The sequence below is a fragment of the Oryctolagus cuniculus genome, chromosome 3 (assembly GCF_051225735.1).
Source record: "Oryctolagus cuniculus isolate XC-2025 breed Fujian yellow rabbit chromosome 3, ASM5122573v1, whole genome shotgun sequence".
NCBI classification, from domain to species: Eukaryota; Metazoa; Chordata; class Mammalia; order Lagomorpha; family Leporidae; genus Oryctolagus; species Oryctolagus cuniculus.
In genome coordinates this window covers 44,124,036-44,148,690 of record NC_142869.1, presented here as the reverse complement: position 1 = coordinate 44,148,690, position 24,655 = coordinate 44,124,036, and the positions used below count along the sequence as shown (strand labels likewise).

At 39.7% G+C, this 24,655-nt stretch overlaps 1 protein-coding gene and 1 long non-coding RNA gene across 3 annotated transcripts in view; one reads left to right on the top strand and one right to left on the bottom strand.

The window, feature by feature from the left end:
• The window catches only part of STK17B (serine/threonine kinase 17b), a 35,029-nt gene extending 29,235 nt beyond the window's left edge, over positions 1-5,794 (bottom strand). The window contains exon 1 of the mRNA XM_002712358.6: positions 5,508-5,794. The gene's annotated coding sequence lies outside the window, so the exon portion shown is untranslated. The remainder of the gene's footprint in view (positions 1-5,507) is intronic.
• Positions 5,795-5,890: 96 nt separating this feature from the next.
• Positions 5,891-24,655, top strand: part of LOC103348804 (uncharacterized) — a 38,104-nt gene continuing 19,339 nt past the window's right edge. The window contains exons 1-2 of one of the 2 annotated variants that reach the window (XR_007920618.3): positions 5,891-6,058; positions 6,886-6,925. This is a non-coding gene — a long non-coding RNA (uncharacterized LOC103348804). Of the gene's footprint in view, positions 6,071-6,885; positions 6,926-24,655 lie in introns of both variants that reach the window. The other variant, XR_016231993.1, reaches the window with a different exon arrangement.

Below are 24,655 nucleotides of genomic sequence, written 5' to 3'. Positions count from 1 at the left end.
CCAAGTTATCCTAAACTCAACTCTTAAATGTTTTTTTTTATTTTCTGTTTTGATTAATAATCGTGTATCTTGTGCCTTCTGATGGCACTCAAGATAAACTGGTCACATTACTCTCTGAAAAATCAATATGGATACTAATTTCTATGCTCAATTTTATTTTTCAGATCATCTTTGGGCTTTTTAAAGTTTTGCTCTGAAATTAAAAGATCTATGAATATGTATGTTTATGATAAAATTTACATTATACGTGTGTAATAGAGAAAGAAGTAATATAGTTGGGCTACATCCCCAACACTTCATCAGGCTTTGGGAAACAGGAGAACAGTAAGATGCCAACTGAATCATAGAGACAGAATATGTTAGGCTCTAGGTTCTCAATTTTCAGCTCACCTAAGTTCTGGATTTTAAGATATTTACCTCATGTTGCAATGTGTCAGCTTTGAAGTGTATAAAAAACTAGATCTATTTTATGAGTAAGCATTTTCCACTCCCCATTTTTCAAGATTCAATATGGGTGTCTTGTGGATACAGTCAGGATTTAGGTTCAATGAAGCATAATTTACAATGGTGAAAAAAATACCCAGAGAACTTGTTGAATCCATGAACTTCAAAGTCCAACAGTGAGGAAACAGTTAAATATATCTAAATAATACAATCTTATACATTCAATAAAAATTGTGCTTTCAAGCACTCTTTTTTAACTCAATACTAAGTGAAAAAAGGAAGACATAACTTTATATATAGTGTGACCATTATGTGGTAAAATATAAAACCAAAGAAAAGAAAAAACTAGAAAATTGGCAAAATATTAATAGTGGTAAGATACAATTAAGCTTTCAATTATACAGGTACTACTAAAAATAATAGTACATTTGTTTTCAATTTTTTTTAACTCCCATTACAATTATCACAGTAAGTCATAAGCAGATCAGTGAAGGGAGGAAAGGAATGAAAACTTAGATTTGGGGCGAGCATTGTGACACACAGCTGGCTAAACTGCCACTTGGGACACCAGCATCCTACATCAGTGTCGATTCAAGTCCCGGCTGTTCCACTTGAGATCCTGATGCCTACTATTGCACCTGAAAGGTAGCAAAGTTGACCCAAGAGGTTGGGCCCTGTCACCCACACAGAATACCCATGGGGAGTTCTTAGCTTTGGCCTGGCACAGTCTCAGCTGTTGCAGGCATTTGGAGCGTGGACCAGCATCTATGGAACATCTCCCTCTCTCTTTGTCACCATACCTTTCAAATAAACAAAAACTTTTTTTAAAAGAAACATTAGATTTGATCTGGGTCTTCCATAACTTACTTGAATGGAGAAAGCAAATATGATTCAATCAAAAGAAAAACAAAGTCCACCACACAGCTGTATTTTTAAAACATAATCATTATTATATTCATTTCAGCTATCCAAGAAAAATGTTTCAAAAAAATAGAATATATAATAATGAAAATGTCTAGAGAACTATATTGCCTGCTTTGATTCCTTCATTAGCTCTCAGTTATTTATCTATAAACTAAAGACCCTTTTTTAAAAAAAGATTATTAATTTTATTTGAATGGCAGAGTTACAGAGAAAGAGAGAGAAGCTGAAGTCCTTATAACATGCCATATGTAAAACTAGCACACATAGTTTCATTTCCTGCCACATTTATATCTGAGTAATGCCTCCATATTTTTGTTATATTTCTCTGCCTGAAACATCCTTTCTACTTTTCCTTAAATGACAAACTCTTCTTACATAGTCTTTGTATCTCAATATAGAATAGCATCTCTCCCAGAAAGCTTTGCCTAAAACTCTTAAATTGACTTAAATGCCTCTCTTGTAGGCTTCACATAAGAGGACCCGTGGTATATTTCTTTGCCTCAAAAGGCACCATATTAGACTGTAATTTTGTTTGGTGTCAAAAGGACAGTAAGCTTTACTTTTGTGCCTTAGCAGCATTGTATCTGGTACGAGGCAGGAATTCAAAAAATGTCTGATGAACTGAATTAGCAGAACTATGAGATATAGCAAAAATAGCTTTTGGGTACAGTTTGTGTTTTCAAGGGGTTAGCAGAATTTGAGATCTGTCTTGGAAGTACAGTCCTGGAGCTTCAAACACAGCTAATCCCTGCTTAATTCAGTATTTGGCTAAATAACATAAAAGCATTTAAAAATATTATTAAGGAACTTCAGTTCAAAATAGGGTGGCCACAAAGTCTGGAACGTGGATAAAATTATTTTAACATATATTGTAATTTCAATAAATATAATGTCAATGGGCAATTTATTTTATATTTAACTGTCTCTCTATATTAGGTGATCACCTGTTTTAATGTAAATATCTACTTTAGCTAAAAACATCAATATTTCAAGGGATACCTCAGTCAGGAAATTCAGATACTTGTCCTATTAGAATTGATTAATCTAGAAGTAAATGTGAAAGGCAATGGACAGCAAAGTAAGTCACAAGATCGTAAGAAAGCAGACCTCTCCTACACAGATATTTACTGCATCACGTTTTTTCTAAGAAACAGAGTAACCGCAGAATTATGTATCTAGCACCCATCAAAAGAAAAGGAGGAATGTTCTGCTGGTGTGGTAGAAGGATCTAGTTTTAATTAATCATTAGTTAGAAGTAAAGGCATTGCTGTAGGGATGATGATGATTTTCAATTTCAGGGAAGAAGCTTTATTCCTTATATTACAGTACTTCAAAAAGTTCACAGAAAATGAAATTAAAGGATAAGTTTATTTGGTGAAAACAAAATTTTTAAACTCATGCATTATGTTTTTAGAACACACATTTTCCATGAACTCTCTGAAGGCTTTTTGTATGTATTGTACTAACATACCTTTTTTAAAATATATATTTAACAGAAAGTATAGCTGAAAAGTTTAATCCCTTGAAAATCATGATAGGACACCAGTAAGCTAATTCTAGTCCAACCAGTCTCTATTTTACTACCTCAGGGCTGAAGTCCCAGGCAATGACCCCAGGCCTGATTCTGTGCCAAGCCAACAAGGCTTGATGTTGTCTCTTTGCATCTTTAGAAAAAGAATTAAACCCTATAATTGTAAGCTAGAAAAAAAAAAAAAAAGATGTTGGAAAACGGAAATATAGTGGGCCAACAAACTCACAGTAGTTGTCAATCATCAGACTGAAAATTAGGTTTCTGTTGTAAAATAAATTACTATTTACTTAATAGTACCATTTAAGTACTGTTTACTCAGTAACTATTACAATGCAAAATGGAATCTGATCTTTTAAGGATTCAAGAAGAAAATATCATCTTAATGTTAAAATTTGTTAACGTCTAAAGTAAAACTACCCCTTTTTTGGAGTAGTTGCAAAGAGCCTGGGATGAATCAAAAATATATTACATAAAAACAGTAAAAGAAACTGATTAATTCGTATGGTTAAGATCGCAGTGAAGTTCCAGGTTAAACAAAAAAGATAAATAAATCAAAGATAAAATTTAAATAAAATGTGCCTTGTAAATAGCAACATATTTAGATAAAATATGTGGTTGTGACTTAATTTATAAAAACATTTTTAATTGAAATATTCAAAGATATATACTTTGACAATTGTCTATTATAGAATATAGACTATTTATAAACAAAATCATTGTCATCAGTATTATGGGAAAATGAGAGCAACTGGATACATCTGAAGTTTTCCCAAAGTGGAAAGGTAGTACATAACTGTTAATTTTTACATTCAGGAAATATGCACCACCATACACCACACATGCAAGTTTACAGTATGTGGATCGAGGACTGAGTGGAAGTGTTAGTCATTGATTTCCTTGACTTCTGGGTTTTTAATTGAGCCTCTCAGATTAAAATGGGGAAGTTTTGATAACAAAATTCTCCCTTATAAAAGCCAGGCAGCTTTAAAACAAACTTATTAAAAAATTAAAGGTTCACTTAACAGCAGTAAAATATTCTCAGTGCAAGCTTAAAAATAAAATTGATAAAAAATGTAATCCATAAAATGTATCTTCTTCAAATGTGTTATTCATATGTTGACAGTGATCAGTCTTCTCTAGTTCCATCAAAATGATTCTATCTTAATCAAGTTGCAATTCATCAATCAATGACCAAGAGAAGTTGTAACTATTCCATCTACACACACACAAAGTCTTGAAATTATTACAGAAAGCTTACTTTTAAAACATACCACCATGTAAGTAAACCTATTTTACTTCAATTTTAGATTCCTATTTTTAGAAAAATGATCTAAAATGTATAAAGTTGTATCTCAGAAATGAAACAGCTATTAATAACTCCCATTTTTAAAATAGTTTTTTTTAGTTGAACATCTCAGCTTTTAAAACACTACGCAATTTTCTTTAAGTATGTAGTTATAAAGCTAACATTTTAGAAGTTGTTCAATACTACTTCTGGACAGTTCATCGTACAACTACAAAATAGTGTATCAATGAGAGAGTAGGTTTATCTTTTCCTTCAATTAAATTGTGCTCTTGGATGCAAAATGCCAGCTTACACATGCCGTCACTTGCCCAGTCATTTCTACAGCCCATGCCGACTCAGCTCATACTTTCTCATGGACTTGAAAACTTACAGGGGCTACACCTTATCAAACATCCCTGCAAGGTTCAGCATATCATTGCTACCACAGAGGTAAACATTACATCGGCAAAACGATCAGTGAACGTGATCCACAGACCTAATGTCCGTAAATATTGAAATCTGATCTGCATTATGGCTGGGTTTAAAAACGTATTTTTCTTCTTAATTGCAATTTACCAACTGATGTTGGAGTTGCTTCCAGTCCCATCATAGTCAGACAGGAAGGACTAACACCAGCTATCAGCTGCCATAAAGTCTCAACTTTATCTCCACTTAGACCTCAACGAGGCGCTTTTCCCCACAATAAACCGAAGAACCCGGGCAAATGTCAAAATCATAGTCACCACGGAGCTGTACAGTTTGAGAATGGGTCATGTACACTATGTGCCTTATATACTTTATTATTTTTAAAATATTGCTTAAAATCCCTGAAAATTCGACTTGTTCTCTAGTCTCTAGCGTTAAAAAAAAAAAAAAAAAATCTGGTTCACAAGAAGTAGCTGAAAGCTCCCTGCAAGATGAGCAGGAACTTCGTCGAGTACGAAAGACAGCTGTGAGCAGGCCGTGTCCGCGAGCCCAGACGTGAACACGTCCTGTGCCCCGAGGACCACGTCGGCAGGACGTGGAAGGGACGCGAGCCCGCCGCGAAGGGCTGCACCGGCTGACCCGCAAACAGGGCTCCCGCGGCTGGCAGGGGTGTCGGGAAGACCACCCCCCACCCCCAACCCGCACCCGACGGGGCCAGCGAAGCTGGACTCTGGCTGGAGCAGGGGGTCACCCGAGGGGCGGCAGGGTCCGAGCCCGTCTCCGCCGAGCCCGGGGTCCGAGAGGACCCCTCCGCTCCCCCAGCTACCCCGCCCTTCTCTCCAAGCCCACCTGCCAATCCCGACAGGCCCGCGGACACGCGAGGCTGAGGACACTGACCTCTCTGGCCACAGCAGGTTCTTCCGAGGCTGCCCCCGTTGAGGGGGCTCCTGTCCCGCCCCGCGCCAGGAACCGCGACAGGACGTGTTCGCCAGCTCTGGCAGGGTAGGTGGGAGGCTGGCAAGATCCACTTTTCCTTTTTCCCAACAGGAAGCTACAGTTGTGACCTGGCCCCCAGTGAGGAGACTCCCGGCGACCGCAGCACAGACGATGACCGAAGCTTACAGTTGAGGTTTGAAAACTGCAGCCGACTCCGGAGGCACGGCTGTTCGCCAGGTCCCACCCCCTGCGGCGTGAGGGCCAATGGAGGCGCTCGCGGAGGGTGGGGCTGTCACGTGACGGGCGGGGCGGGGCGCCGGCCGGCCGGCGGCGCGTGCTACGGGGCGTGGTCCCAGCGGTGAGAGGGTGTGGCCCGCGCCGGGCTGGTTGGCGGCGGCCGGACGACTGCGCTGGGCAGGTGGGGCGCGCTGAGGGGAGGGGTGAGGCGGCGCACGGAGTAGCTGTAACCTTTGCCACGCTGCTTCCCACCCTCAGACTAGTGCGTCCCCTAGGTACGAGGAGCGGTAAGAAGCCAAATTCGTCCCAGCTGCTTGCGACTTTTCACCAGACTTTTGTGCCTTCCCAAGAACTGTTCCCTGACTTACCGGGTCTACTTCCCGGTGCCCCGAAACTGCCCTCCCAGTGGAGGGCCCAGTTCGCTACAACTTGGTAGAAGTTCCTCGGAACATCAACATTGCTTGGGGGATTTGTGGAGCCTGGGCCCCGCTGTGAAGTCTGCTCCCGCGAAGCGTGTCCTTCTGAGACAGGGGGAGTCCCGATATGTGGAGCTAAGGGGAAGAACGCACATCGCAACCCGCTCAGAATCTGAGACAATGAAAAAGCTGAGCGTTCCTACTTTACCTATAAAATCTAGGGTTGGTGGCAGAACATATTTACACTAGCTGCAGCAAACTATTGGGAAAAGATGAAGGGAGTGGAATTGTCCTCTTCCTTTCAAAAGACTTTAAGAGCCATCATTTAAAGGGGAAATTTTCTTGTTCTGTCTCACGAAGCCAAGCCAATTTCCATCAAGCAGTTTGTTTTCTGCTCCATACTGTATGCGCCCCAAGATAAACGCATAGAATGCATCATCCCATCTAATGACATCCGTCTGTCCTTACTTACACTGATTCCTCCTAGTTTAATGGGTCTAGCTTCTAAGCCTTGTCAGGTGGAGAGGATTACTTCCATCTGTCTAATTTCTTGTTGCTAACAATTGGCCTGACTGGAGAAGCCTAATGGTGGGATGGAAATAAAAAAGGAAGTTGCATGCTCAGCTGACTTTTCAGGTGTCTGCAAACCAATGACACTGTACTTGTCTTTTCTTTCATAAACACAGGTGCTGCCTGCCAGAGGTCTCAGCACCAGCACTGCAACCAGTAAGTAACTTCTTGGTGTGTCTGGAGTACATTGCTGTGGTGGGTTTTTGTGTATGTGATTATGTAATCATGGACCTCCTTAATTTCAACATTTGACCAATTGCCAGCTGTTAGTAACCCTCTCACACAGAACCTGCCTTGTCCTTTGTCATAAACCCAGTCCAACATCACTTCACACCTGGACACAAACCCTTCTCTCCTCATCACCACTTCCAACCAATCCTCCCAGTCACAGACTCTGCCTCAGCCACCAAACTTCCTGGGGCATCTTAGCATGTCTTGCATTTTCTTTCCTCTGCCTTGGCTGCTGCTTTTCATTATCTTTTTCATCAGTTTCCAAGTCTCAGAAGGTAACTCTCTCCAGAAATCAGAAATCTTGGCTGATTTCTATTTTCCATTCCCTGCCCAATCACCTCTTTGCCGTATATTACTGGATGTTTGGCCTACATTTGTTCCATGTCTTTCGGTCATGCTCCTAAACAGGCTGTGAATGGTTGTGTCTGATGTCAGAGTTGTCTATCAGAGCTAAGCACACTCTTCCATAGACATTCAGCTACATTTGTTGGTCTCTGGCAATGATGCTCGAGTAACAAGGAATTCCTGCTGCTGCTAAGGAGACTGTACCTACTCTGAGGGCTTGCAGGAAAATTCAGGAGACAGTACATCCCTGCAACCCTCCTCTTTTGCCTGGTCTCATTCATATCACATTGAAGCTATATATTCTTGCTCTCATTCCTTTGAGTAGGAAATCCCCATGTGACTTCACAGCCATTCTGTGGTCATTGCCTTTGACCACACAATCCATTAAATTGATCATCCTTTAGTGTTACATTTCTGACCAGAGACGTAAGGCTTGACGTGTGTTCCCACTCAATTTCTGTGTACTAATCCCCTCCCAGTACATCAAAATATAGTCATATTTGGAGATGAGGCCTTTAAAGAGGTAATTAAAGTAAAATGAGATAATGTGGGTGGACCCCAATCCAGTATGATTGTTGTCATTATAAGAAGAAATTAGGAGAAAGTCCATACAGACCAAGGGACATCTACCTGCAGGCCAAGCTGTTTCAAGAAAAACTGAATCTGCTGACACCTTGATCTGGGACTTCTAGCCTCCAGAACGGCAGAAAAACAAATGTCTGCCATGTAAGCCATCTACTCTGTGGTGTTTGTCACAGAAAACCCAGCAAGCCAACACAGTGACCCTCCAGGTTGTTACCACACTCTGGCTTAAGGAGGGTGATCTTTCCAAGGCATTCCCAGTGAATTACCACTTGTAACCAGTGAGGGGGACCCCCTCTGATCATGGCACAGTACTCGCCATAGTCTGTCTAGGGGAGGTGACCTTCTACATTCACAGCAGGTCAGTTACCACATGCTTACCAAATACTGACCAGGAGAGGTGGTTTGCCCTGGTCCCACATTTATCCCCTGTAGAGTCAGAGAAGGAAGATGGAATTTAGCAAAGAAAAGAAGGCCTCAAATTCATAACTTTCTCCTTCAGGAGAAAACCAGTTATTTTTTAAAAAAATTTTAAATGACAAGATCATTACAGTTTAATTTATGTGGAAAGAACAAAATAAGCACTGTCTATAGTTGTCTGCTACCTGCTATAAATCAGACATCTATGAACAGGCTAAAAGTAGTTAGACACCAGGGGACAAACAGCCTCTGGAAGGGCATGGCTCAGACCTCCACTTAAGAAGGTACTCATACTGAATGGAAACAGGCTCCTCCTAACGGGTCCCCTCTCTGGAGGTAAGAGTGCTGGATATGCTCAGATGGAGACATGACAGTCCATTTATCCCCGGTGCCTATGGCCCATCCCAATTTGGGGAGCATTAACCAGAGAGGCTCCTGGAGACCTCACATTATCTGACTCTATTGAAACAAACCCTGTTAGCAAGGGTAATTTAGGCAAGTCTTTCCTGATGAGAGTAGTGACTCAGACTGGTACAGGTGCCTTCCTTAAAGAGTGACACAGTTCTTTTCTCCAAAACACCCATGATTGACTCAGCCCAGTATGCGAATTCAAACACCTACAATAGTTTATAGAGTTTAATGCCTAAAACTGTTCATAATAAATGTCAAAGACATTTGTAACCACATTTTGAGAAGTAAAAACAGATTGAATTAATGTTTTATTTAACCTAATATATCCAAAATATTGCCACTTCATATAAACAATATAAAAATTATGGAGACATTTTCTTTTTTATATTGTCTTGAATCTTGTGTTTATTTTATACTGATAGTGTGCCCTAATTTGGAAACCAAATTTTCATCAAGAACATCTGATCTATATTTAGATCTCAAAAATTTTATTATTGAGAAAAGCAGAGTCACATCCTTAAATTGTTTAAAAGTAAAGGTTTTCAAAAACTGAATGCAGTATTAGTTTCTTAAATTTAATTAAGATGATATAAAATTTAAAATTCAGTCATGCAAAGTACATTTCAAGTGTTTCATGGCCACATGTGGCCACTATATTGATAACATAAGTCAAAAGTCTTAGAAATGTACCTTCTAGTTATGTCTAAACCGCAAGTTGTTTAATGTAGTACTAGAGACAGTATAGGTTTCCAATAAATCATAGTATCAGAGAAGTTTGAAACTTCAACAGTTCTTAAGGTTCAGTAGCCCAATTCCCTTGTTATAGAAAGGAAGAAATTTAGAATAAGAGATGTGAAAAAACTTGCAAAAGATCCTTCACCTAAACTAATTGGTGTGTATCAGAAAAATAATTTAGAGCTCCTGACTTTTAATCCTGAGATAATTTCTACCTCTTTAAATCAGACATATTGGGGCAGGTGCTATGGCATAGCAGGTAAAGCCATCAGCTGCAGTACCGGCATCCCTGTATGGGTACCAGTTGCAGTACCAGCTGCTCCACTCTGATCCAGCTCTCTGCTATGGCTTGGGAATGCAGTAGAAGATGACTCAAGTCCTTGGGCCCCTGCACCCGTGAGGGAGACTTGGAAGTTGCTCCTGGTTCCTGGCTTCAGATAGGCCCAGCTCGGCCGTTGTGGCCATTTGGGAAGTGAACCAGCGGATGGAAGACCTCTCTCTTTGTCTCTTTTCCTCTGCCTCTCTGTAACTCTACCTTTCAAATAAACGAATAAATACATAAATCAGACATACTTTGGGAAAAAAGATTTTTAAATTCATTTAAATAATCACTTCAATCATATGGGCAAAGGAAAGCAAGCTTATATCCTAATTACATCTGTATAATCTGATAAAAGTGCTTACAATGTTTAAGATAACCTCCTTCCACTGTGGTTTGGGGTCCAGGTGGCTGATTCTGTCAGTGCCTCCTACCTCAACTTGTCACTGCTTCCTCTTCTTGAAGTCACCTGACTGCACGTCTGTCTTACCCACCCGCAGAGCATCCGGCCACAGTTTTCTGTCTGCAGATGTCCTTTCTCAGCTCTCTGCCATAATTTGTTTAAGGTTGAGCTTCACAGAATCCTTTACATTTGCAAACCAAAATATTCACTAGAATCTTTAGCAAAATAGTAGATTGGTTGTACTTCAGCTACTAATATGCTGGGCCCTAAGGTCCTATCTCGTGAGAAATTGTGTGTGACACAGAGAGGATCTATGTGTGGTTAAGCTAGCATCTGACAGACCTGCAGTCAAGTCCCAATTTGGCCTATTCCTTGTATGACTCGTGTGGCTTTGAGCGATCTTCAGTTTTTCTCATCTGCAAAATTGAGCTATATTAATAGCCATGTTGATGAGATTTAAATATGATAGTGTATACAATGCAGTGTCCAACAAGAGCAAATTCATCTTATTCATGTTTTGTGTAAGCTGCTGTTATTTACCAGGAGTCTACAGGATTCTAAAGGAGAAGGACTGAATATGACTGGATCACAACCGAACCCAGCAATAAGCAAAATGCTTAATAATAGGCCTTATGTAATATTTGTCAAATGACTTTATTGGATACTAATAATTTCCCTCAAAGCTTATTCATCCTGGCCAGTGCCACGGCTCACTAGGCTAATCCTCCACCTGCAGTGCCAACACCCTGGGTTCTAGTGCCAGTTGGGGCTCCGGATTCTGTCCCGGTTGCTCCTCTTCCAGTCCAGCTCTCTGCTGTGGCTCGGGAAGGCAGTGCAGGATGGCCCAAGTCCTTGGGCCCTGCACCCGCATGGGAGACCAGGAGGAAGCACCTGGCTTCTGGCTTCGAATCGGCGCAGCGTGCCAGCTGTAGCAGCCATTTGGGGGATGAACCAACAGAAGGAAGACCTTTCTCTCTGTCTCTCTCTCACTGTCTAACTCTGCCTGTCAAAAACAAACAAACAAACAAACTTATTCATCCTAGGAGGAATCATTGGGGGAAAAATATGGTAAAGTTACTGGTAAAGAAAAGAGAGAAGGAAGTAACTGCCTTCCATTGCAGAATTTTCCTGGTGGGAGCAACAACTTCAAAATGAAGCTCTAAGGTTAAGAAGTGGTAACGTTCAGGAGGCTGTGTAAGATAAAGAAATTAGTCACTAGTGTCTAAAGGGAACTAGATGTTGAATGGAGCTAAGAAATATAGGGTGTAAAATTGCCATTTATTTGAGTTGAAAAGATAATGCCTACCAGCTCTCCCCCAACCAATCTCCTCCGTTTTCACTTTCCTAAGAAACTTCCTCTACCAGCTTAATATACCATGAAACATGACCTGGTATCATATTCACCAGAGCTCACGAAGGTAGAAATAGGGAGGCTTCAGGAACCCTTCACCGAGTGAGTCTTCTTAAAACAGGCAGTGATAGGTATAGATAAGGCAAAGCTAAATTTTAACCTCTACCAACTCCCCTGTAGGAGTGATCTTTGCCTCATCTCCCTTAGGGTAGCAACCTGAGCATTGAGAAGGTCAGTTTACCCCACTAATTGAATTATTTCATGTTATAAAACTTGTGGTAATATGGTAAATGGTAGTGTTACTGGTTGTTACAGTGTCCAACATTGAGAGTATTCAGACCATCCTTGAACTGTTTTAGTATCTTAGGTTTATACAACAGCTTTTTAGAGCTTCATTTTTATAGAAAGAGTTCAGAGCTGTTCAGAAACTCCTGAAAGGTCACAGATCTAAGTATGATTCTGTTATTTACTAGATGTTCAAACCTTGAACAGGCTAGAAAATCTCATGCCTCTATTTTTTTTTATCTGCAAAATGGAGATAATAGAATACTTGCCCAATTGTGTACACAGTGATAACAGCTCATATAATGAGCCTAGTAATTTTCTAAATGTGCCTTTTCAGTTAATTCATTTAATCCCAACACTCTTGTGAGTTAAAGTGCTGTATTTTTCTCCATTAAAAATAAGAAAAATCAGGGACATAAAATTTATACAATGGTACTTTTAAGTTTGTGGGAAAATGGAATTAAAAGATGTGTATTTCATGTAAAAATTTTGAAATTCATGAAGAGTTTTTTTTCATAAAATTCATTTTCCATGAATATTTGGAAGATTTTTTGTGTGTCTGCCTACAGTAACCCAAGCAGTAACTAGTGGGGCCAGCATTAACTGATTCTTTACTGTGGATATTTAATAATTGCAGTTACTAATAAAGGAGGACAATTTCTTGTGTTTAATTCACCCTAATCCATTGAGTCCCTGTTTCATTCTAAAAATTATTTTGTTTCCTCTTACACCTGTCATTCCCAAATTGCTTACTTGTTAAAATAACTTTATAAGTATATATTTTTTTAATTTAAAAATTTTAAACTTTTTTAAAAGGATTTTTTATTTATTTGAAAGGAAAAGTTAGAGAGAGGGAGATACACAGAGAGAGATATCTTCCATCCACTCGTTCACTCCCCAAATGGCTGCAATGACTGGGGCTAGCCCAGGCCAAAGTCAGGAGCCAAGAGCTTTATCTGGGTCTCCTATGTTGTTGCAGGGTCCCAAGGACTTGGGCCATCTTATGCTGATTTTCCCAGGCACATTAGCAGGGAGCTGGATTGGAAGTAGGGCAGCCAGGCCATGAACCGGTGCCAATATGGAATGCTGGTGTTGCAGTTGGCAGCTTAACCCACTATGCCACAATGCCATCCACACAAGAATATTTTTATTTTTGATCCCAGAAAACTTTTATTTAAGGTATATAAACATGCATTTCATAAATACAACTTTAGGACCATAGTGATTCTTCCCACAGTACCATCCCTCCCACCCACACTCCTACCCTTCTTCTTCCTCTTTCCTATTCCCATTCTTATTTTACTTAGATCTTATAGATCTTAGATTTACTAAGATCTATTTTCAATTACCTTTATACACATAAGATTAACTCTATGTAAAGAGTTCAGCTATTTTCAAATAGTATGGGGAAAAAAAGTTCTTCAGCAGGGGTAGGGGGCAGATGTGGTGGCTTAGTAGGTTAAGCCAGCTCTTAGAATGCCTCCATCTCTCTCTCTCCCACTCTCCTCTCTCTCTCTTTCTTTCTTTCTTTCAAGATTTATTTGAAAGATAGAGTTACAGAAAGGCAGAGAGAGAGAGAGAGAGAGAGAGAGAGAGATCTTCCATCTGTTGATTCACTGCTCAAATGGCCACAACAGTTGGGGCTAGGCTGGGCCAAAGCTAGGAGCCAAGAGCTTCTTCCAGGTCTCCCACATGGATGCAGAGGCCCAACCACTTGGACCATATTCCTTTACTTTTTCAATGCTATTAGCAGGGAGCTGTATCAGAAGTGGAGCAGCTGGGATTTGAACCAGCACCCATATGGGATGCCAGCACTGCAGGCGGTGGCTTTACCCACTACACCACAGCACTAGCCTTATGACTGCATCTTTTATCTAGTGCCAGTTCAAATTATAGCTGCTGCTACTATTACTACTATTACTACACTACTATTACTCTTCTGCTTCTCTTCCACCCCTTCCTCTTCCTCCTCATTCTCCTCTTCCTTCTTTTTTTCCCCCTGCTTTCCAGCTACTCCACTTCTAATCCAGCTTCCTTTAATGCACCTGGGAGGCAGAGGATGATGGCTAAAGTATTTGGACCCTGCCATCCATTTGGGAGACCCAGATGGAGTTCCAACTCCTGGCTTTGGCCTGACCCAGCCCTGGCTGTTGTGGGCATTTGGGGAGTGAACCAGAAGATGGGAGATATATCTCCCTCCCCCCATCACTCTGCCTTTCAAATAAATTTATTTATTTATTTTCAAATTTATTTGAATGTCAGATTTACAGAGAGAGGGAAAGACAGAGAGAGGAAGAGATCTTCCATCCTCTGGTTCACTTCCCAGATGGCAGCAATGGCTGGGGCTGGGCTAGGTTGAAGCCAGTAGCCAGATTTATCCAGGTATCCTATGTGGGTAGCAGGGGCCCAAGCACTTAGGCTATCTTCTGTTGCTTTTCCCAAACCAAGCTGTTCTGGGCATTTGAGGAGTGAAGCAGCTGATGGAAGATCTCTCTCCCTCTCTGTCTCTCACTCATTCTCTGTCAGTGTGCCCTTTTAATAAATAACTAAATTAATTAATTAAAATTAAAAGTGGTTTCTCTGTAGTTATATATCCTGTTCTCATTTATACCATGAGCCTTTTGAAATTCGATAAATAAACTATGACTGAAGGAAAGACAATGTAAAATAAACTGTTTAATTAATTAAACATTTTATATTTTTGAAAGGTGAAAAAAAGTGTTGGCATTCTACTTACTCTTGTCATAAACCTTTACCTAGACTTTGGAATTCTGATCCAACTTTCAACTAGCACAGTGTAAGATTTTCATTGTGCTACTTCCCCACTATACAGTTTCTGTAAAATGTGCAAAAGGCTCTGAAGAAAATGGCTGGTGATGCCATGCCATGTACTTAGTTTATTAAACATCATCTCAAGTCTGAGGCAATCAAAATAGTCATGTTCCAATTCTTGTGAGAGTATCTTGTTTTATAGAGTGCTTAAGAAAGGCATGAAAAGCACACTAGATTTCAAATGTACCAAATCATCAAGAAAGGATTTTGGAACTGGTTTCTATTAGGTTACTTTTGATTATTATTTAATGTGATCTATAAAATATAATGCTTTGCTGTTGGAACTGCTTGGCCCTGGAAAGATTCTGCCTTCCACAATTTTACAAGTCAATTTTTAAAAGTATTTTTATTCTAGTTTCCTTTTTCCTGGACATCAAAAGTAAAATGTGTGTGGGGCAGTTAGGCTTTTCAGATCTTCCCATTTCATTCTAACTCAAATTATTAAGGACTTACAATTAATTTGGGGTAGAAAAAGCATGCTCTACAATTGAAATGCTATCACAGATGAAGTATTCCTAGAAGTTGTGTCTTGAGATAATTTAGGGAAAACGAATAAGGTAAGCAACCCATTGCTTCTTCTTGTAATCTTTGATTGTTGGGTTTATGTTTAGGGGTTCTGGAATCTGGTCTGTGTCTCAGAAGAAGGCTTGTATATAGTAGAATTGAGCAGAAAAGCATAAATCAGCACATCTCTCCTAGAGAAATTAAAAAACAGTCCATGTAATAACCAATGATAATCTATTTCTTGCAAGCCTAAATTAGGGGTGCATCCTTTAAAATATGAGGTTTTTGAGTAAAGATGATTGTTTTGGCATACTTGAGAAAAGCTGCATAGGCATAAAATCATTTGACTTTATTTCTTCCTGTCTGTCACCCATGGTATTTTTTTTTTCTCTTCCTGGCAAGAACAGGAAATAGCAGAAATAAAGATTTAATCAGGCCTATTACTTCAGTGAGCCCTGTTCAGTTTAATCTAGGTGAACAGAACATTTATATTTGCTCCCCAAATTAAACAAATTATTAGAATAGGCCAAGTTTGTGTAATATTTTATTTTCTGTTAATCTTCCAGCCCTTGAGTTCTCCTCAACTATTAATCCTAAAGTTTCTCTTTCAAAGTAAAAATAGGCAATACCTTTGAGAAACTTTCCATTACTCATTGACCTAGAAAAATCCCCATCTTATAGCTCCATCCTGAATAGGTCTAAAAGCTTCTAGGCCAGCTGTGCATGCTGAAAATGGCATAAAATATTTTAATATTAATTAATAGCACTTGAAATCTATACAGCATTTTACAGTTATTATAAGCTTTCACATGTAGTTTTTTATCCAAGCTTCAACAATCCTAAGATTACTGCAACAAGGCTAGTGTTACCCCATTTTATAGATGAGAAAAGGGACTGCCAAAGTGACTTGCCCATCAGACATCATGGCTTAGTCTACAGCTGCAGACTGTAGACCCTTTTTAGGCTACCTCTAATAGAAGGACTACAAAGAGAGCAAAAACATCTGACCTGCTTTCTCTCCTCTCTCACCACTCTTTACTGAAACACTTCCTTATAAGCTATGCTATGACAGATCAGCCATGGATAATGCGGAGTAATGGAAAATGCAGTTTATCAGGAGGACCCAAAGTCCAGATGGCAAACCACGCTGAGCTCCACAGCTGTCTTATCTGCAGCTGAGTACAGCGCTATCACCCCAAAAGTCAGTGTTCCCATCTCCCAACTGGCTGGGCCTCTTTCATTCCTAGCCACTTGCCCTGGGTTTCCTGAAGAGGTTTTAGATGGAGATTTAGGAAAATCAAGAATGATTTATTACCTGAAAGTAGTCACATTTAGCACTGAGCTAAAAATTTCAAATCAACAGACAAAATTAGAGGAAGATAATTTAGAGAAAGGAAAGTACTTGTTTTCAAGTTGGCATTTCCATAGTCAGACAATGTAAATAAGAGTACAATGAATTAATGGTTTTGTGGTGAATGGCAGATGGAAATGTTCTAAACAGAGTATGGCAATGCTTGTTTCATGCAAGATGCTATGTATATTTTATTTCACTTCATTCTTGGAACATAACCTAGGGGTAACCATCATTATTCCCATTTCTCAGATGAAAAAACTCAGGTTCAAAGCATTTGAATGACTTGCCTAAGGCCTTATAGCTCATAAGAAGGGATAGAAATTGAACTCAGACTATAAATCCCATGTCCTTTTCAGTATACTGCACTGCAATCAGGTTACCTGTTCTCCTTTTCTATTTCCCATAATGTCCCATCTCTGTAACACACTATATAATCAAGTTTGATTAGTGTAGTGGATACCCATTTTTCTGGCTGTAAAACTCCCAAGGAACAAGAAGTAGACCAAAAGTTCTCCTGAAGAGTAGAATAGATATTACAATGTTCATATCTGAGAAGAATTTCTCCTTGGCAGTGATTCTGTTTTTCATGTAGACTAATTATTTTTAATGTTTACAGGACTGCCATGGTAGAATACTGTGTAACCTTCCCTCTTCTCTTCCAGGGACTGACTATTCTTCCACCTTCACTTCTCATCTTAAATGTCACATTCTCTGACAGGTCTTTTTCTTGGCCCATTGTGACTCCCTGTTTTTTTTTTATTTTTTAATCTTAATTAGTGATCATGGATTTATTTGTTTATTGCCTGTCTTTCATGTGAGATTGTAAAGTCCCCAAAGGCAGGAACCAGGCAGTTTTATTGAACAGTGTTTTCCCAGCATTTATGGCACCTGGCCCAAAAGTAACAACTTAATAAATGTTGACTGGATGAATGGATGGATGAACAGATTTATGGATGGATGCATGGACGGGCAGATGAATCATTCCTAGAAGATCCCAAAAATATCTGAGGAAATAGATGACTTGGCCAACTGTTAAGGATCTTTTTGTGCTCCGGTAGAAATGTCACTTCTCACTACATTTAGAACCTGAAACCTGGTGGTTTCCCAAAGACAATACACAGGAACTACTAAGCTAATCCACCAGGACAAAGGGATAAAGGGAAGTAGCATCTACTGAACACTTGCCAAGTGCAGAGCAATATGCTAGATTTATATAATTTTATTTAACATAAACACTACATGAGAGGGGAAGTATCCCTATTTTGCATATGAAAAAAGAGACTAAGGTTGCCCAAGTTTACACAATAAATAAGTGGCACAGCTAGTATATGAAGCTAATTTGTCATATGTCAAGGCCATGCTTTTTGTTGTTGCTTTTTTCTTAAAAAGCAAATTTATTTAAGAATGTTTTTCTTTAACTGATTTATAACTTATATACAAGAAGTGTTCATATTTTAAGTGTACAATTAGTAAACTTAAAATACTTGTATGTATACCCTCTTGTAACCATCATCCAAATCAAGAAATAGGGCAATTTTAGCCTCTTATGTATTTCTTTGCATTTTTTCCCAGTCAGTATGTCCAAGACAACCACTATTTTAACTTCGATGTCCGTCATGACAGGCTCCTCTTGCCTGTTTTAAAACTTCACACAGGGCCGGCACCGCAGCTCAATAGGCTAATCCTCCACCTAGCAGCGCCGGCACACTGGGTTCTAGTCCCGGTCGGGGCGCCAGATTCTGTCCCGGTTGCCCCTCTTCCAGGCCAGCTCTCTGCTGTGACCCGGGAAGGCAGTGCAGGATGGCCCAAATGCTTGGGCCCTGCGCCCCATGGGAGACCAGGAGAAGACCTGGCTCCTGCCATTGGATCAGCACGGTGCGCCAGCCGCATCACGCCAGCCGTGGCGGCCATTGGAGGGTGAACCAACGGCAAAAGGAAGACCTTTCTCTCTGTCTCTCTCACTATCCACTCTGCCTGTCAAACAAACAAACAAACAAACAAAAACTTCACACAGGGGCATTGTGGCTCAGCAGGTTATCTGAGTGCCTGAGTTTGAGTTCCATTTCTGCTTCCAATCCAGTTTCCTGCTAATGCACATTCTGAGAAGGCAGCAAATAATTCCCCAAGGGCTTGGATCTCTGCCATCCATGTGGGCGCCCTGAATGGAGTTTCTGGCTTCTGGCTTTGGTATGGCCCAGCCCTGGCTGTCACAGGCATTTGGGAAGTAAATCAGTGGATGGAAGATTTCTCTCTCTCTCTGCCTAACCTTCTACCCCTCCATTGCACTGCCTTTCAAATAAAATAAACTTTTCAAAAAGCTTCACATAGATGGAATTTTACAAAGTGCTGATTTGTGTTCGGCTATTGTCTATGAGACTTACGGACAGTATTAGTTTTTATTTTCATTTACTTGAAAGATACAGAGAATGAGAATCAATCTTTTATCTGCTGGTTAAATCACTGGATGCCCAGAATAGTCAGGACTGGTCCAGGCCAAAGCCAGGAGCCCAGAGCTCCATCCAGGTCTCCCACGTGAGTATTAGGGCCCCAAGCACTTGAGCCATCATCTTGCCCAGGATGCATCAGCAAAGATTCCAGGATTTGAAGTGGCACACTGATAAGAGATGTGAGAGCCTAAGGAGCAACTTGTACCACAACTGTTCTACCACAGTGCTTACCCTGGTTATTTATTCTTTTATATCACTGAATTATATTTTGATATATTACTATAATCACCATCTTATTTATTCTACTATGGGTGAACATTTGTATTATTTCTAGATTATTAATAAAAGTGCTATGGAAATTCTTGAACATGTGTTTTTGGCAACATAAACACTCATTTCTGTTGGGTGCACACTCTGTTGTGAAGTTTCTGGTCATAGTTAAGCATATGTCTGGCTTTAGTCTGTGCTGAAAAACAGCTTTTTAAAGTGGTCACATCAATTTACACTCTCACTAGCAATGCAGAGAATTCCCATCATTCCATATTCTTGACACCACTGATGCCATCAGTCCTTTTAATTTTAGCCCACTGTGTTACAGGTCGGTCTTGCCTCTGTAAACTGTACATTGGTGCCTTATCATGGGACATGAACCTTCAGAAAAGGGACGATTAAGAGCTTATTTATGGTCCTTAGATAAAGCTGACATAATTCTACTCCCTGGCTTCTAGTATCTTAAGAAAATGAGGCTCATGTGTTTGGCCAGACTCAGCACATGTTTGAACACCAGAATGGGATTCTCTTGGGGGTTAGGTAAGGGACGGCTCTCTTCACTAGCAGGTCAGATATCAAAATTGCCACTATAGTCATCATATTTTGAGAATCGTCTTTGTAACAGACACGGTGCTTCATGTTTTATAGAATGCAGTGGTCAGGACTGTTGGTCTGTAAGTAGTAGAGTCTAACCTGATTATTGGTAAGATTTACTTAAAAGGGCAGCTATTTATTCTGAGATTATTCTCCTCATATATGTGTAAAGTTTGACTTCTTTTTATGTAATAATAATTAATGATTCATAATCAGTATGAATTTAAATGGTATGTTCATATTTTATGTTATAATCTAATACTATTTATTTTGTTGCTCAAATATTTCAAGCCTTGGCCACTGAAGCTCTTAGTTTGTTCTGGAGTGGGTTCTCTTGGTATGTCTAACATTTTTATCATATTTCAAAAAATTTATTTGAAAAGCAGAGTGGCAAAAAGAAAGAGAGTGAGCAACAGAGAGGACTGTCTTCCATCTGCTGGTTCACTTCCTAACTGTCTGCAACAGCCAGGGTTGGACCAGCTCAAAGCCAGGAGCTAGGAACTCCACTTGAGTCTCCATATGGGTGGCAGGGACCTAAGTATTTGAGCCATTATATGTCGTCTCCCAGGATGTGCATTAGCAAGAACAAGGATCAGAAGTAGATGTGGAGCTCAAACCCAGGCACTCTGATGTTGGATGTGGGAGTCCTAAGCAGTGGTTTAGCATGCTGTACCACAACACCTATCCTCTAATTTTTTAAAAATCACTTTCTTATTTCTGGCACTACAAGATGCTCCAGGTTCATTTTGTAATTTTTCTAGAATCAGTCATTTCTTCAAATGATAGGGTTAATTTTTGAAATTGATTTTATGTTTTCACTAAAGTCCTTATCTGAGGACAAGCTAAAGTTACTTAGGAAACACTAATGTGTACTCATATAACCTCCTCACACCTACACTACATAGTAAATTAGAAAACATATGTACATATACCCACCCGCAACACTACTGGTATTCCTGCTTGGTTCTGAGATTCAGATAGCCTGTTATCTTCATTCCTCCTTAAACATTATGATTGATGTAACAGACAGGTTAATTGCGTATGAGAGAACACAAACCCAAACATTTTGGCTCCAAATCATCAGTAGTGTTGTGTGAGAAAGGGTCTGATGATACAGACTTTGCTTTTGAAACCAATGTATACACATGTCCCTGGCCAAGGAACAAAATGGCATCTTGGTGGGTCACCACATGCGTTCAATAATTGAGGGGCATAGGAACCAGTTGTTATTAAAACTGAAGGTGAAAAACTCCTTATGTTCAAATTGAGACTAAGTTTGATATATGCAAAATTTACTTAAATAAATGAAACATGCATGCAATTTTGTATTAGTAGTATTCAACCTACTTCTCTGTATTTGAAGGGAACTCTATCATTATTGATTATTTGATAGAAAGTTTAAGAAATGCCAACATGGATTCCTAATTGAAAGTAGAGTAAATTAGCAGTAATTGGTGAATAGTTTATTAGCCAACAGTTAAAAATGGCTTAATATTCTTGTTTGTTTTGTTCTGGGAAGCCAATCAATCAGTAATAGAATTGGGCCTCAGGAAATAGTTCTTTTCCATTCTTTCCTACTCAATCCCCAAGAAGAAATATTATTCTGGATCAGCCAGCTTTCGGAATCCAGACTCATGGTTTGTTCTCTTTTTGGATTTTATTAAGTTTCTCTTAGTTTTCTAAGTCATGAAACTAGAAGGTAAGAGAAGGTACCCAGCTTAGAAGAGTATGATTTTACCCACCCAAAATTGGGGCCCCACTTCCTGGCAAATTCTAAGAAGCCCACCAAGTGTTGTCACACAAAGTAAGTTATTTACAGCAAATAAGGAGGCCGTGGTGAATAATGTCCAAAACTTTGACTCTGTGATTGGAGAAACATGTATCTTTTTGTATCTTTTATTTTAGAGGGAAATGAGTAAGTAGAAGGATAAGTTCTTGTTATTGCCTATGGTGTGGGTACAAGTCCACGAAGGCACAGTTCAGAAACACGCACCAGAAAAATTGCTGTTAGGTAAGAGGGATTAAGCTCCTCCTTGGGTGGAGATTTCAGTATTAAAATTGAGCATATGATGACATTTGGATACTTTTTGACCCACCTGTACAGGCGTTGCCCTTACAGTAGGGTCTGGACCAGTCCAGGGTGGCTGGAGATTGCATCTCTTGATGAAATGAGACTGGAAACCTGAAAGACAACTTTGAAGAATATCAGGAGCTGTTTGGGGTCTTGAAATAGAAATGAGTCACTGTAGACTTCTGAGGTATTCGGGCATTAGCCAGTGACATGAACACTTCACACTGGGGCTCTCCCATTTTTCTAGATCCATTGGAAAGACAGGAATTGTTTTCAGGCAGGACTTATCTGCCCTGAAAAGACTTGGGGTGCGTAATGCGCACCAGCTCTACTCTTAGTATTAGAAATACATTCTCTTGGCCGGCGCTGCGGCTCACTTGGCTAATCCTCTGCCTTGCGGCGCCGGCACACCAGGTTCTAGTCCTGGTCGGGGCGCCGGATTCTGTCCCGGTTGCCCCTCTTCCAGGCCAGCTCTCTGCTGTGGCCAGGGAGTGCAGTGGAGGATGGCCCAAGTGCTTGGGCCCTGCACCCCATGGGAGACCAGGATAAGTCCCTGGCTCTGCGCCGGCCGCAGCGCGCTGGCCGCGGCGGCCATTGGAGGGTGAACCAACAGCAAAGGAAGACCTTTCTCTCTGTCTCTCTCTCTCTCACTGTCCACTCTGCCTGTCTCTCTTACTCCTCTTCCTTGGCTAGCTTTTTCTCCCTGGGATTTGTCTTTCCTTTAAAATAAGTGATACAGAATGTCTAGCTCTAATATAGACTTAAGAAGAAAAAGATATAGGAAAACTCTTGGCCTCTTGGTATGTTAGTCTCTTCAGGTTGCTGTAACAGAAAATCAGATGGGGCAGCTTATAAATAATATAAATTTATTTCTCACAGTTCTTAAGGCTTAGAAGCTCAAGATCCAGGCTGTGAACCGTGGGTGTCTAGTGAAGGCCAGCTTCCTGGCTGTCTTTTCCCTGTGTTCTCACATTGGGGTCTCTTCTTTAAGGGCACTAATGCCGTTCAAGATAGCTCCGCCCTAATCATCTCTCAGAGGCCCTTCCTCTACACATTATCATGGAGGGGATTAGGTCTCTGGATAAGAATTTTGGGGCAACACATTAGAAAGCACTTGGTTTCTTTAGACCTGTCTCTACTGACTACAAAGGGTGTTCTTCATATGATTTAGTCCCATTCTAGAGAGATTGCACTGAACATTTGGACAAAAGTCTCATAGCAATGAAAAAACTGGCCTTTACTTGTCCTTGAAGTCAGGAATTTAATTTGGTGAAGGTGATATGGGGAAGGTGGTAAAGGCAAAGAGAGATATATGTTGGCAGTGTCATGACACGTTTCAAAAATTGTAATTGTGTGTGTGCACATTTCTGTCTTTTGAATAAAAATAAATAAATGGGATGGGCTTTTCATCTAGTGGTTAAGATACTGGTTTGGATAGAGATAACCACTGCTGACATTTTAGTGTTAACATTAGGGTTTTTGGTGTTTTTTTTTTCTTCTGTAGACTTCCATAAATAAGTGTGTATTTTTAAACAAGCCAGGATGCTACATACTAGTTTGTATTTTGATTTTTGTAATAAGAAGAAAACATGACATAATTTTTATCAGTAAAGAAAGAAATAGTCTGGATGCCTGCATACCATATTGGAATGCCTGGATTTGAGTTCTGGCTCCCAATTCTAGCTTCCTGCTAATGTTCACTGTGGGAGGCAGCAGCAGGTAATGGTTCCAATTGGTGAGTTCCTACCATGCACATGGGAAACCTGGATCTGGATTGAATTCCTGATTCTCATCTCGTTTTGCAGGCATTTGCGGAGTGAACCAGCAGTTTGGAGCTCTCTCTCTTTGACAGTCTCTCTCTGTGCCTCTTAAATTAAAAAAAAAAAAAAAAAAAACCTTGAACTTGGGGTCTATTTTCTGATATCAGCTAAATACCAGCCTAGATATGAGTTATTATACTACTCAAGCATTTTCTGAAGCAAGATGTGGTATTTTATAACATTATTATAAATTGTCAGAGAAATATTTATTATCTTAGTGATTTATGTTTTCACAAATTCCTATATTTTCCTTTCTAGAAGAATAAGCAGTGAAAAAGAATCTTTTGGGAGGTTCTATCTGCATAAGAAATCTTAAATAATAGGCCAAATAAAGTATGTGAAACTCATATATATCAATATAAGTATTATATTTTAATTGGATGTTCTCATTTTTAATTTATTCTTGTGATTTCAAAGTTCATTTTGGTTGGCAAGTGTAACATTAGTGAAGTATCTATATGTATATATATATAGAAAGAAAAAGAACTCATTAATAGGTAAACATTTTTGAGCAAGAAAAAAGAGAAAAGTTTGATGAGAAAATATTCCTTGATTAAAAGATTAAAGGCTTTTTTTCTACTTCATGGCTTAAGGGTGAAATAGAAAAAAAAAAAAAAACTCAGCATGAAAGACTCCTGGGATGGTGGGTGGTGGGAATTATGCATTATTAAACATTCACTGATTTAGTGGGCTGAAGGTTTACATTAAATGATCATAATGAGGTAGATTTTTTTTATCATAATAAAAGCACATTGAAATCAAAGGGTATAGAAGGAATGTTGTAATTCAAAAACCAGGAAGCCAGTGCCTTGGATACAGTATCTTGCTCTTGCCTTCAATAACAATGTCAGACTTTGGTCAGGTACAGGAGATGAATCTTCTGCTTTTCCTGCTCTCATTTCATATGTTTAA